The sequence below is a fragment of the Nycticebus coucang genome, chromosome 21 (assembly GCF_027406575.1).
Source record: "Nycticebus coucang isolate mNycCou1 chromosome 21, mNycCou1.pri, whole genome shotgun sequence".
Classification (NCBI taxonomy): Eukaryota; Metazoa; Chordata; class Mammalia; order Primates; family Lorisidae; genus Nycticebus; species Nycticebus coucang.
This window is the reverse complement of record NC_069800.1, coordinates 28,664,778-28,678,396: the sequence shown is the minus strand read 5'-3', so window position 1 is coordinate 28,678,396 and position 13,619 is coordinate 28,664,778. Positions and strand designations below refer to the sequence as shown.

The following is a 13,619-nucleotide window of genomic DNA, read 5'->3' as shown; positions in this document are numbered from 1 at the left end:
AGCAGCTTCAAAAATACACTACTGGGACTTGATCAAACTAAAAAGCTTCTGCACAGCTAAGAACACAGTAAGCAGAGCAAGCAGACAGCCCTCAGAATGGGAGAAAATATTTGCAGGGTATAACTCTGACAAAGGTTTAATAACCAGAATCCACAGAGAACTCAAACGCATCAGCAAGAAAAAAACAAGGGATCCCATCGCAGGCTGGGCAAGGGATTTGAAGAGAAACTTCTCTGAAGAAGACAGGCGCACGGCCTTCAGACATATGAAAAAATGCTCATCATCTTTAATCATCAGAGAAATGCAAATCAAAACTACTTTGAGATATCATCTAACTCCAATGAGACTAGCCTATATCACAAAATCTCAAGACCAGAGATGTTGGCGTGGATGCGGAGAAAAGGGAACACTTCTGCACTGCTGGTGGGAATGCAAATTAATACATTCCTTTTGGAGGGATATATGGAGAACACTCAGAGATCTAAAAATAGATCTGCCATTCAATCCTGTAATTCCTCTGCTGGGCATATACCCAGAAGACCAAAAATCACAACATAACAAAGATATTTGTACCAGAATGTTTATTGCAGCCCAATTCATAATTGCTAAGTCATGGAAAAAGCCGAAGTGCCCATCGATCCACGAATGGATTAATAAATTGTGGTATATGTATACCATGGAATACTATGCAGCCTTAAAGAAAGATGGAGACTTTACCTCTTTCATGTTTACATGGATGGAGCTGGAACATATTCTTCTTAGTAAAGTATCCCAAGAATGGAAGAAAAAATATCCAATGTACACAGCCCTACTATGAAACTAATTTGGGACTCTCACATGAAAGCTATAACCCAAATACAACTTAACAATAGGGGGAAGTGGGAAAGGGGGGGGTGGGTAGAGGGAGGGGAATCGGTGGGATCACACCTGTGGTGCATATTACAGGGGTATTTGCGAAACTTGGTAAATGTAGAATATAAATGTTTTGGCACAGTAACTGAGATAACGCCGGAAAGGCTATGTTAACCACTGGGATAAAAATGTGTTAAATGGTTTATGAAGTGAGTGTATGATGCCCCATAATCATATCATTGTATACACTTATGATTTAATAAAAAAATTAAAAAAAAAAAAAAAAAAAACCAACTCCTTGTTTCATTAATTTTCTGAATGATTCTTTTGTTTTCAATTTCATTGATCTCTGATTTGATTTTGGAGATTTCTTTTCTTCTACTGACTTTAGGCTTAGATTGTTCTTCTGTTTCCAATTCCATAAGATCTCTTGTGAGATTGTTGATGTGCTCTCTTTCTGTTTTTCAAATGTAGGCATCTAAAGCGATGAATTTTCCTCTCAAAACTGCTTTTGCAGTATCCCACATGTTTTGGTAGCTTGTGTCCTCATTGTTGTTATGCTCAAGGAAGTTAATGATTTCCTGTTTTATTTCTTCCTTCACCCATCTGTTATTCAACAGAAGATTGTTTAGTTTCCATGCCTTTGGGTGGGGTCGAGCCTTTTTGTTAGAGTTTAGTTCTACCTTTAGTGCCTTATGGTCTGAGAAGATGCAAGGTAAAATTTCAAGTCTTTTGATTCTGTTGATATTTGTTTTGTGTCCCAGGATACGATCAATTTTGGAGAATGTTCCATGGGGTGATGAGAATAATGTATATTCTTTATCTTTGGGATGGAGTGTTCTATATGCGTCTATCAAGGACAGTTGTTCTAGGGTCTCATTTAAATCTCTTATATCCTTGTTTAATTTCTGTTTAGAGGATCTGTCCAGCTCTGTAAGAGGAGTGTTAAAGTCCCCTGTTATTATGGTATTATCAGATATCATATTGCTCAGACTGAGTAAGGTCTGTTTCAAGAATCTGGGAGCATTTAAATTGGGTGCATAAATATTTAGAATTGAAATGTCTTCTTGTTGTATTTTTCCCTTGACCAATATAAAGTGAGCATCTTTGTCTTTTTTGACTTTAGTTGCTTTAAATCCACATGTATCTGAAAATAAGATTGCAACTCCTCTTTTCTTCTGAATTCCATTTGCCTGAAAAATTGTCTTCCAACCCTTGACTCGGAGCTTTAATTTGTCTTTTGAAGCCAGGTGTGTTTCTTGCAGACAGCAAATGGATGGCTTGTGTTTTTTAATCCAGTCAACCAATCTATGTCTCTTCAGTGGGGAATAGAAGCCATTAACATTTATTGAGATAATTGATAAGTGTGGTAGTATTCTATTCATCTTATTTTGTGAGAGTCCATTGCTTAGTTTTATCTTTTGCATCAGTGTGGAGGTTAGGTTCTGTCCTTTAATTTCTGAGTTCTTACTTTGCTGCTGATCCATTGTGGTGGTCAGTGTGCAGAACAGGTTGCAGTATTTCCTGTAGAGCTGGTCTTGTTGTGGCGAATTTCCTCAATGTTTGTATATCCATAAATGATTTGATTTCTCTGTCAATTTTGAAGCTTAGCTTAGCAGGGTACAGAATTCTGGGCTGGAAATTGTTCTGTTTAAGTAGATTAAAGGTAGATGACCATTGTCTTCTTGCTTGGAAAGTTTCATTAGAGAAGTCTATGGTCACTCTGATGGATTTGCCCCTGTAGGTCAACTGGCGCTTACTCCTGGCAGCTTGCAGAATCTTTTCTTTTGTCTTGACTTTGGACAGGTTCATCACAATGTGTCTTGGAGAAGCTCGGTTAGAATTGAGGCGACCTGGGGTCCGATATCCCTCTGAAAGCAGTGTGTCAGAATCTTTGGTGATATTTGGGAAATTTTCTTTTATAATATTCTCTAGTATGGCTTCCATTCCTCTGGGACATTCTTCTTCCCCTTCTGGAATTCCTATAACTCGTATGTTGGAACGCTTCATAAAGTGAACATTCTGCTTTCTCTCTCTTCTTTTCTGCCTCTTTTACTATCTGAATTATCTCAAAAACTTTGTCTTCTACCTCTGAAATTCTTTCTTCTGCATGGTCTAACCTGTTGCTGATACTTTGCATTGCATCTTTAAGTTCCCTAATTGACTGTTTCAGTTCCTTCAGCTCTGCTATATCCTTTTATATTCTTCATATTGTTCATCTCTTATTTGATTCTGTTTTTGAATTTCCTTTTGGTTATTTTCCACTTTATTAGCAGCTTCCTTCATTGTTTCCATCATTTCTTTCATTGTTTTCAACATGTGTATTCTAAATTCCCTTTCTGTCATTCCTAACATTTCTTTATAGGTGGAATCCTCTGCAGTAGGTACCTCATGGTCCCTTGGTCGGGTTGTTCTGGACTGCTTCTTCATGTTGCCTGGAGTTTTCTGCCAATTATTCCTCATGAGTGATTTCTTTTATCTGTTTGCTTGCCCTAATTTTCCTTTCACTTCCTCTTGCTCTTTAAGTTCTCGTGCCTGTGGACTAAGGGTTACAGGACCCGAGGGTGAGAAGGTTGAAGAGCAAAAAAGGGATGAAAGAAAGGAGGACCGAGTGATAAGAGAAAAAAAAAAAGAAAAATAGAGAAAGGAGAGGGGGTGGGTAAAAGGAATATTGACAAAAAGAAGAGAGGCACAGAAAGAGGGAGACAGAGCAATATAGGTGTACAGTAGGGTACTTTGATACAACCTTAAAAAAAAAACACCTTCTGGGCATGCCCCGTTAGGTGGTTCCCTTGAGGTCAGCAGCTCTTTGCTAACCTGATCAGACACAGTATCCCACCTTCACCAAGTAGAGAGGAAAGACAAAAATGCTATAAATCAAACCAAAACAAGCAAACAGAAAACTTTACGGCATAAAATTGGGTGGAAAACCAAATAATAGCGGTAGAAACACTAACAAAAATGAAGTTCTAATTATTGAAATAGGCAGCAATGGGAAATTATAATTAAACTAGAAAAATTGAGAAAGAAAAAGGATCTGTATGTAAAAGGTTGAACTTAAAAAACCAAACAACAATCAACATCATCAAAATAAACAAAAAAAAACAACCGAACCAAAAAAAAAAAAACAAAATACAACCAAAAACAAAGCAGTATGTATATGTCATTGAATATTGTCTGGGCAACACGTGGTCTTCTGGGGTATGAGATGTTAATCACAGTTCTGATATGACTGGAGGCTGCTAGTTTCTCAAACCCCAGCAGGTAGACACCCTAAATCTCTCTTCAGCCCACTTCAAAGGCACTTTGAACTTGTTCACTTGCTGAGCAGAAGCTTTCCCAGGGAAGTGCTTGTCGCTGGAATCACTGCTGAAGTGGCTATCCACTTACCCAGTGTGCCAAAACTGGTCTCCCTCTGCCCCCAAGTGTTAGGGCTGCAAGGTGGCTCAGACCCCGCCCTTAGGCTACTTGGTCGCTGGGTTACCAGCTCCCACCCAATTCTAGCTCTGCGACCCTGAGGGTGGAGCTTGCTAGGGCAGATTGCTCACAATGGCTCCCTGTGACCTAGAGCCAAACACTATTAGCTCTGTCTGGCTCAGCGGCTCAGACTGGGGCCCCAGACGAATGCTAAAGTTCTCCACACTCCCGCTCAGGCTCTCCCCAAGGCAGTTCAGCTGAGTGCCAAGTCCAAAGACACCAAAACAGTTCACAGGTAAGGCCTTTCTGATTTGCAGTCTCGCTGCTACTGAACTTACAGTTGCGGGCGGGTTTAGATGGATTGAACACACGCGACCACTTGCCCGTTTTCCACTGTTTTAGTCCTCCTCTTGGGGTCCAGAAGTCTCTCGCTGACTCCCTGTATCCTCTCAGGGGTGATGATAGGCAGATCCCACCAGCCAGAGATGCCTGGAGTCCTATCTCCCCAGACTCACGGTGCCCAGATGCAAGGAAGCTGTTACTCGGCTGCCATCTTGCTCCCCCTTCCCCGACACCATTGCTTTCAAAGCTTACTTTTCCTTAAACACTAAATTCTCTTAAGCATTTATAAATAGGAAAAAAATTCATTTTTTTCCTGTTTAGCTATGCTAATGGGAACTCAGACAGATTTTTAAATTTTTTTATTGAAACAACACATACAGAAAAGTGCACAGATCCTAACTGTATACGTTGGTGGTCTTCTGAAAAGGGAACATATCCATGCAATCAATACCCAGGTCAAGAAACAGCCCAGGAATCTACCCTACTAACTATAATCCTATTCTGCCTTCTAACTTTATTGGTTAGTTTTAACTGTTTTTACAATGTCTGTAAATGGAATCGTACAATGTAATCTGTGTGGTCTGACTACTATTATTCAACATTACAGGTATGAGATATATGAAATTCTTCTGTATTTAATGTATGGTTGTAATTTGTTCATTCTCTTTGCTAAATAGTATTCTGTAATGGACCTTCAGGTAATTTTCAGTTTAGGCCATTACACAAGTAGTGCTATAAACATGTGCCTTAATGTGGTATGTAGCTGAAATTGTAATTGCTGGTCATAGACCTTTGGTAGATACTGCCAATTTCCCAGTTGGATTTTTTTTTTAATTAATTATTTTTTTTTTTTATTGTTGGAGATTCATTGAGGGTACAATAAGCCAGGTTACCCAGTAGGATTTTTTAAATGTTATTTCACACATGCCAAAATAATGTTTAGTGGAAGATCTCTGTATGTTAAATTATTACATTTTGAAGTAGGTGTCACAGAATAATTGAGCTCTCCAAAAATATGTCCTATAAACTGAACTTCAGCTGTTAGTGTCTATAATTTTAGAGTTTCCACTTCTGTAGCTATGAGTATCTTAAACAACCTAACTCACTTATTTCCAGAGTATGATGTGGGGTATTCTGCAAGTTTTTCTTCACTTCATCCCTGTCAGTCGCTTGCCCACCACCCAGACAACACCCAGGCTCTCTAGATTTCCCATATGTGCTCACGTCTCCTTCCTGACCCCCTTTTCCCCGCTATCTTGTTCAAACCTTTGACCAGCCTCATCCATGCTCTCTCCTATGTACTTTTCTTGGAAAACCTTCTTTGCTCTTCAGCTCTGCCTTCTCATCTACATAAGAAAGGTCTTTTATAAAGTTGGCCAGGTGCATGGCTCACATCTCTAATCTCAGCAGTCAGGGAGGCTGAAGCAGAAGGATGGCTTGAATCCAGGAGTTTGAGGTTGCTGTGAGCTAGCCTGATGCTACTGCACTCTAGGCTGGGCAATAGAGTGAGACTCTGTCTCACAATGAAATGAAATGAAACAAAAGGAAATGAAATAAACTCAAAGCTGGTCATATTTAAAGACCATTCTCTATTACCTACAAAATGAAGTTTCTATTTCATTCGCTCATTCATTCAATTAGTGAACAAATATTCACTGAGAATCTGGATGTGCCAAGCACCTTGCTGGGCACTGTGGATTCATCAACGACCAAAACAAATATAGCCCCTACTCTCAGGTGGCAATGGTTTACCACTTCTACCCTTGGCAGCTACTGCCCCAGCTCTTTGTAACTAGTGGTGATTTTTTTTTTCTTTGCCTTCATAATTTTAGTTTTAACGCCTTCATAATTCTGTGCTTTTCTAGACTTTCCTTCTCTATTTTGTCTATCAAGAAAAGTTCTAAGCCTTCTTAGAGACTCACCATTAACCCAGGTCACCCATCTTCCTGTGATTGCCCTGAAGAGCTCACTTGCCCTCCTCTGCCTATTCATGAGCACCAGGCACTAATTCCTAGGACATTTATCTCACTGTCATTGTTTATCAGTGTGTCTGGTACCCTACCCAGGGTTTGTGAGCTGCTAAAAGTGAAAAACAATAGCTCAGTCTTTTGCGTTTTCCTAAGATTTAACATAGTGATAAATAAAATATTGTAGTGGGCCCTCAGTAAATGCGGTAGGGAAGGAAGGGAAGGAGGAAGGGAAGAGAAAGAAGGAAGGAAGGAGGGAAAGAAGGGAGGGAGGGAAGGAAGAGTAAGGCTTTTAGGCCCTTAAAACCAACTGATAGGTCACCTAAAATTTCAGAGCCATGGGGACTTTGTATAACCTATGCTCTAATCTCTTCACTTTTTACAGCTAGAGAAATTGAGACTTCTTAGCTGTTTGGTTATTCCAGTCTTCTCCCCTGTAAAATTCTCTCTCCACAGTTTGCCAGGATTGTCAGTGCAGGGACCTGGGTGGCACCCATTACAATCATATCCGTCATCTTTTCTAAGCCTACCCTTGTTCCCAGTCAGAGTTATTGTGACTGTCACCCTCTCTTCCCAGTACTTACCCCCAGATAGCTTCTATTTTCCAAATGGTTGATGGCTTTTAGGCCAAGGAACTTAGAGGTATAACAGAGAGGAGACTTTTTTCTTTTTTAAGAAAAAGAAATAATAGTCTACAAAATGAAGTTGGAAAATAGGAAAGAAAGAGGGAAAATTGAAGGAGCCTGTCTAGGCCGCCGCTGGACCATTCCTGTTATAGAAACTGATTCATCAAAAACTTTAGGAATTTTCTTAGATATCCCTATAATTCATAGTATTAGATATTTAAAAGTAGCTTCAAGAGACATGATGTTCTCATGTTTCTTTCTTATTCTGGCACATTGGGGAAAGAATTTTAAAACACTAATACATATTCTGTACAGAATATGCAGTTTATCTCATTTCCCTTTTGAATTTAGGACCAATTTACAAGGAGTAGGCACTGGCTATAAGTTCAATTTTTCTTTAAGTGAAAAATGATTAAGAAAAAGAGAAAAGGGCACCATAAATTATGTTTGGCAATCCATTAGGGGACATAATAGAAAAGTATGCATGACTTCCCTGGAGGCAGAATATATATACCAAAAAGCCTACTGTTTATAAATGCAAAAAGTTAGGCCGTTCACGTTTTGTGTTTTGTGAGATCTTTGTGCCCTGCCATTCCTAACCTCATATTTAAAAAACATTAAAACATGCATCCATCTTCTTAGGCTATTCCCTCCTGAATCATAAATGAAGACCAAGTTCGTATTATGTCAGTACGTTATACTATTAGTCTTGGGATTGTATAGCTGTGGGTGTCCTTTACTGGAAAATGAGATTTACCTCATGTTCTGCACTTGAGCTTTGGATCTGTGTCAAGCAAGTGAAGGTACTCTACACTTAAGAAGGTATCCACATCTTAAACTTTTACATTGTGCAAAGGTCATCCATCTGGAATCGTCAGAAGAGAGACACTCATTACGAGAAAAGAGGAAAAAAAGGCAATTTGGACTTCAATCTCTTCTTTACCCACAGATAAAGAGCAGCCATTGCTGTTCTGGTGTCTTGGATGTGTCTTCTGCATTTGTTAAACAAGAGCCAGACAGTGTTCAAGGGTGCCATGAAAAAAAAATTAACATCAAACTGAAAATAGAAACCCTGAGACATAGAATGACTGTGGTTCCAGAATGTGGGCTACTGTTAACATGAGCCCACCTCTCCCCCGAAAGAGAAGACAAAACTGCTTTGGCAATAGCATCTCCCCTTTCCTTCTATCCACTGCTCAACACGGAGACAAGCTGCTTCTCCCTTGTCCCTGGACCCCACTGCCCCAGCTTCTGACGCCAGCAGCTGAGTAAGCCCTGATTGTATTATCTGTGTGCTTAGCCTTGAAGAAGGCACATGAAAAAAAATAAAATAAAAGTCACCATCATGGTTCAGAAGGAAAAGAACACTAAGATAATGTGGCTTTCTTGCTTAGTTTTTTTCCCTCCACATATAAAATATTAGGGGGAAAGTACCTGCATCCCTTGAGATAGAGGGTTGATCTGTTTCACCTGCTGCCTTCATACTGGCCACTGTCTTTCATAGTTGATCCAAATGATGCCAGTGAGGATAAAAAAGCTTTTTGAAAGTACTTTGTTCATAATTTTCCTAAAGGCTATATTATAATAATCATTTGTGCAACAACTATTTAATTGCTTACTGGGTACCAGGTACCGTTTTGAGTGTTGGGGGAACAGAAGTAACTAAACAGATAAAAATGCTTGTCCTCATGAAGCTTACCTGCTGGTGGGGGTATATCGACAAGAAGATAAATAAGGTGGTGGTAAGTGTTAGAAATGGTGTAGAGAAGGTCATGAAAAATGGCTGGAAAGTAGGAGTGTATTTGAACTTTTAATATATTGGTTAGAACCATGCTGAAATGATGACATTTGAGGAAAGCCTTAGAGACAGTGATTGGGCGAGTTAAGTGGGTCTCTGGGGAGAGAGCAGCCCCTGGGGAGCTGTGTGCTGAGCATGTTGGTGGAACTGCAGGGAATGATACGCAAGAACAGTGAGAGCTAAGGCAGGCAGAGAGATGATGGGTGAGCCAGTAAGGATTTGGCTTTGAGTGACATGGGACACTATTGCACTGTTTTGAGCAAGGGATCAATTTGGTGTGACACATTTTAACAGGATGGCCCTGGCTGCTCTCCTGAAAAGCCGTAGTAGGAGTATAGAAGAAGAAACAGCTGCAGTGCTTGGGGGGCCAGTGGTGGAAAGTGGCTGGATTCTGGATAATTTTTCAATGTAAAACCAGAAGAGTTGCTGATGGATCAGATACACATCATGGCATGAGAGAAAGAGGGGAGCTAAGCATAATCTCAGGGATTCTTTTTGTGGGGAGAGGGTTTGCATATATTGGAATGGAAAGTGAATCGAGGAAAGAAAATCAGAAATTTAGTTTGGGGCATTAAGTTAAAAATAATGTTAGCCCACAAATGCAATCAGTGTAACCTGGTTCTCTGTCTCCTCAATGTATCTTCAACAAGAGACTACCCCGAGCAAGACCCAGACCCCATCTCTACTAAAAAAAGAACAAAACTGACTGACCGGGTGTGGTGGCTCTCACCTGAAATCCTAGCACTCTGAGAGGCCAAGGCACGTAGATTGCATGAACTCACGGGTTTGAGACCAGCTTGAGCAAGATCAAGATCTTGTCTGGATAATGCTGGGTTTCTGGTAGGCAAGAGGGAGAAAATGGATATTAGAGAGCACTTAGCAGGGGGACCCCCAGCTAGAAAGTGATAGAATGAGGTTCTGAAGCTCAATAAATTTTATTTATAAATGAGCTTAAAAACAAAGAAAAAGGACCAACATTATCAGAGTCAGGAAGAAACCATCAAATGGATACCAGCATTTTACTTTCAAATTAGAAGATTTAAAAAATAAAACTGTATTTAAGGTTCGCTCTTGCATGACCTCCATAGGCAGGGAGGGAGGATGGAAGGTGGAGACGTCAAAACCCAGGGCAAAGAGTAGTTTTAATAGAGAAGAAAGAAGAGCAAAATCAAGCCATTTACCAAGGGTCAAATACCCCTTCCCTCAAGGAGAAGAATCTAGCTTGAGAAAAGGTTTTTAAATAAATTTGGGGAGGTATAATTAAGGTAATTGAAAACAAATTGATTTCCAAATGAGAAAATTATATTTTAGCAAAATTCCATCATTAAGTTATAAGTTTAATGAGGAATTACCTCTGCGTAGTTCACTAATCAATTTTCAAGGAAAACAGTTTTAATTTCACCAAATAGATTTTGTTTGGCAGGTAAGCAGCAGTGCTTAACTCCCAAGAATTTAAGATTGCTTCTCTTTTTCTGCTTGGAGTACATCTGACTAAGGAAATTGGCTCTGTGTGTGTATGTGCACGCACTTTCATTTTAATCCATTTACATTTGATCTCTCCAAATTGAATTTTTTTAAAAAATTGAACAATGATAGCAATTTTTATTATAGACCTCCTTACATATGTTTATTATCTATAATACACAGCACTCAGGCAAATAAATGCAACCAATGTAATAACACTGATACTGCTAGGATTAAAAAACATAATAAATAGCAAATGTTTTTATAAAAGTGACTGTCAAAAGAACCATTTCAATAATTTGCTAAACTAACACAAAATCCATAGAAATGAAGCTTTGTGGGGAGGTCCGTATTATTATCACTCGGTTAACATTTTTCTCAGTTGTGTGAATGAACAGTGACTCAGGAAGCTACCTGGAGAGAGAGGAGGTCTTCCCCACCTGATGCTAAAAATAAACTTGAGACTCACAATGATACGGCTACAAACTTCTCATTATGAAAACTTCGACCAAAGCAAATGTCTTTCTCTTTTCTTCTGCTCTGTGCCATGGATGTTACTCTTTTAGAGTTTTATTTTTTTCCCTTTGACGAATTCTCTTTTGATTTTACTACATTAAACTTTTCCCATTTACCAGAGAAATGTTAAGAGGACTAGGATGCATTAGCCCTGCCACCTCTCAAAACAGCTCGTCCTCTCCCCTGCCTTTCCAGAGAGTGTGACCACTCCCTTAGACCATCAGGACACCATTAGTTTCAATAGTACTTCACTTATCTGGGGAAAGGTAGATGGGGAACAATTCTTCGAAACACAGCCCAAAACTAAAACCAAAGCATAAAACATGTCTACATAGACCATCTCGAAGTCCTAAACTCTTAACACTTAGGTCCTCTGGATTATTAGTTGGAGACTTCCCTTGACCCCACATTCCATGCATTACTGCTAGTTTTTGTAATCTATTCCAGCTTATTTCACTTTACAATAAATTACTTTCAAAAGATTTAAATTGTAAAGCCTGGAAGGAGGTCTCTTTCATTTAAATGTCCATTTATGTGGTCCCGCCTACCCAATAGGTATAAATTTATTGCCTGTTTCATAAAAATAATGAGACCCAGAGTGGTGAGTTTCCACACGAGTTCTCCTTTCCTTCTGTCTGTGCTCCATGAGGGCTCCAAGGTAATGGGCACGTGTGATGTTTCCTATCCCGTCTCACCCGTCTGCTCACAGCTTCTCCCCCAGTGTTAATGATTTGGTTGTCATAGATACTCCCGGGTTCTTTACCTGAGTTGACTGATCTAGAGGTATACTAATCAAACCTTTCCAGGCTGCTTCATACCAGAAGTGAGGGAATCAGTTGGACTCTCTGCTGGTGGGAGGCAATACATGTGACAACTCTTGGTGCAACTGGTGGCCAGGGTGAAGAATCCCTCAATAGGGAAAAAATAATGTTCTTTGGAAGAGAGAGCCAGGCAAAAGCAACATACAAAACCCTCCTGGCTTTCAGGTTCTAGATTCTGATAATCTTGAACTATAAATACATTCTTTGATTGTAATGTAGACATTTTTTTCCCTTCAATTATAGGATGTAAGCCAATATCCTTGATAAATTCACTTATTTCCTACATTAGTTTGAGTTGTGCTTTTGTCAACTGTAGCCTAAGCATATGTAAATCACATAATCTGAAAATAATTATGCACCCTTCCTTGACTTGAGTAATGTAATATGCTCGTGTCCAACAGTGATAACATGGTGTCCCAATATGTTCCCTTGTTGTTGTTTTTTTCTTTTTGTAACTGTGTATGGTTGTCAATCATTTCTCTTTGAGTATGGGATGAAAATAAGAACATTTTGACTATAAAATATAAGACCTTCACTACCATCTAATCCAGAAGATCTGGACCAGAAATTTTTCCCAAACTGTCTGTTCTGTAGAATATTATCATAAATGCTCTGAATTCTCAAACAGTCCTTTCTGATTTTAACACAAGTCTTTTGTAGCTCACATACTGTATTTCACCATGAAAAGACTCTTCTCTGTGTTATTAAGACCAATGCCCAGCAGGACAGGTACTAGTGCCTGCCAGTAGGTATAAGAAACATACTCCGCCAGCTGAGGCGAATCTGAATAAATCACAGTGTTTCCTGAACTGCTACACAGTTCATCAGGGGTCATCAGGACAGCACCATTATCAATGACAGCAACAGGGGTTTGCCAATGAATAAAAAATAAAACATCATCAAAGAGTTAGGACTTGTATATATTTCCCAATTATTAAAATATCTTGTTTTAAATTATGGTATTTCCCAGGAAACTTAAAAAAATTAATGAACTAGAAAGATAAATAGTATCTTTATACTAAAAATACAGAGAATTTTTCGGGCAGTGAAACTTCTGTGTCTAGCACAGTAAATGTGGATACATACCATGATAAAGGTGTCCAAACCCATACAGGGGTGTCCAACCTTTTTACTTCTCTGTTGCACATTGGGGGTGGGGGAAGAGTTGACTTGGGCCACACATTAAATATTTAAGTACTAGCAAATATGATAAGCAAACAAAAAGGTCTGTGCATATTTTTTTTTTCCAATATCTGACACCACAGATAGGCAGAAAAGTCCTCACATAATCCTGATGAACCGAGGGCTATCCGTGTCAGGAATGTACATGTGCCGAGTGTGTCCTAAAATAAACTCTGGATTCTGGGTGATCAATAATGTGTCAACGGAGATTCACCATTTGAAACAAGCACACTGCACGGATAGGGGATATTGACGATGGGGATCTGCACGTTTGTGTATGTTGGAGAGGGGTAAATGGGAAATATCTGTCAATTGCTCTCAGTTTTGCTGTGACTCTAAAATTACTACAAAACATAGCCTATTTAAAAACTAGGTACAATAATTAGAGGTTTCCAAATCAGGCACTTTGGAAATACGTTCTCCCTCTCCACTTTTATCTGAGGTTTCACTTTCTGTGGTTTCAGTTACCCATGGTCAACTTTAGTCCAAAAATATTAAATGGAAAAATTGCAGAAATAAATGATAAGTTTTAAGTCGCTGCACTGTTAAGTATCGTGATGCCACCTCCCACCAGCCTCCTTTATCCCTCCAGGGACATGAGTCACCTCTTGATACAGTGTGTCTACAGTGCATA

General features: G+C 39.3%; 1 protein-coding gene across 5 annotated transcripts in view; it reads left to right on the top strand.

The window, feature by feature from the left end:
* PLCB1 (phospholipase C beta 1) overlaps positions 1-13,619 on the top strand; it is a 922,504-nt gene that overhangs the window by 612,619 nt on the left and 296,266 nt on the right. The window lies entirely within an intron of this gene.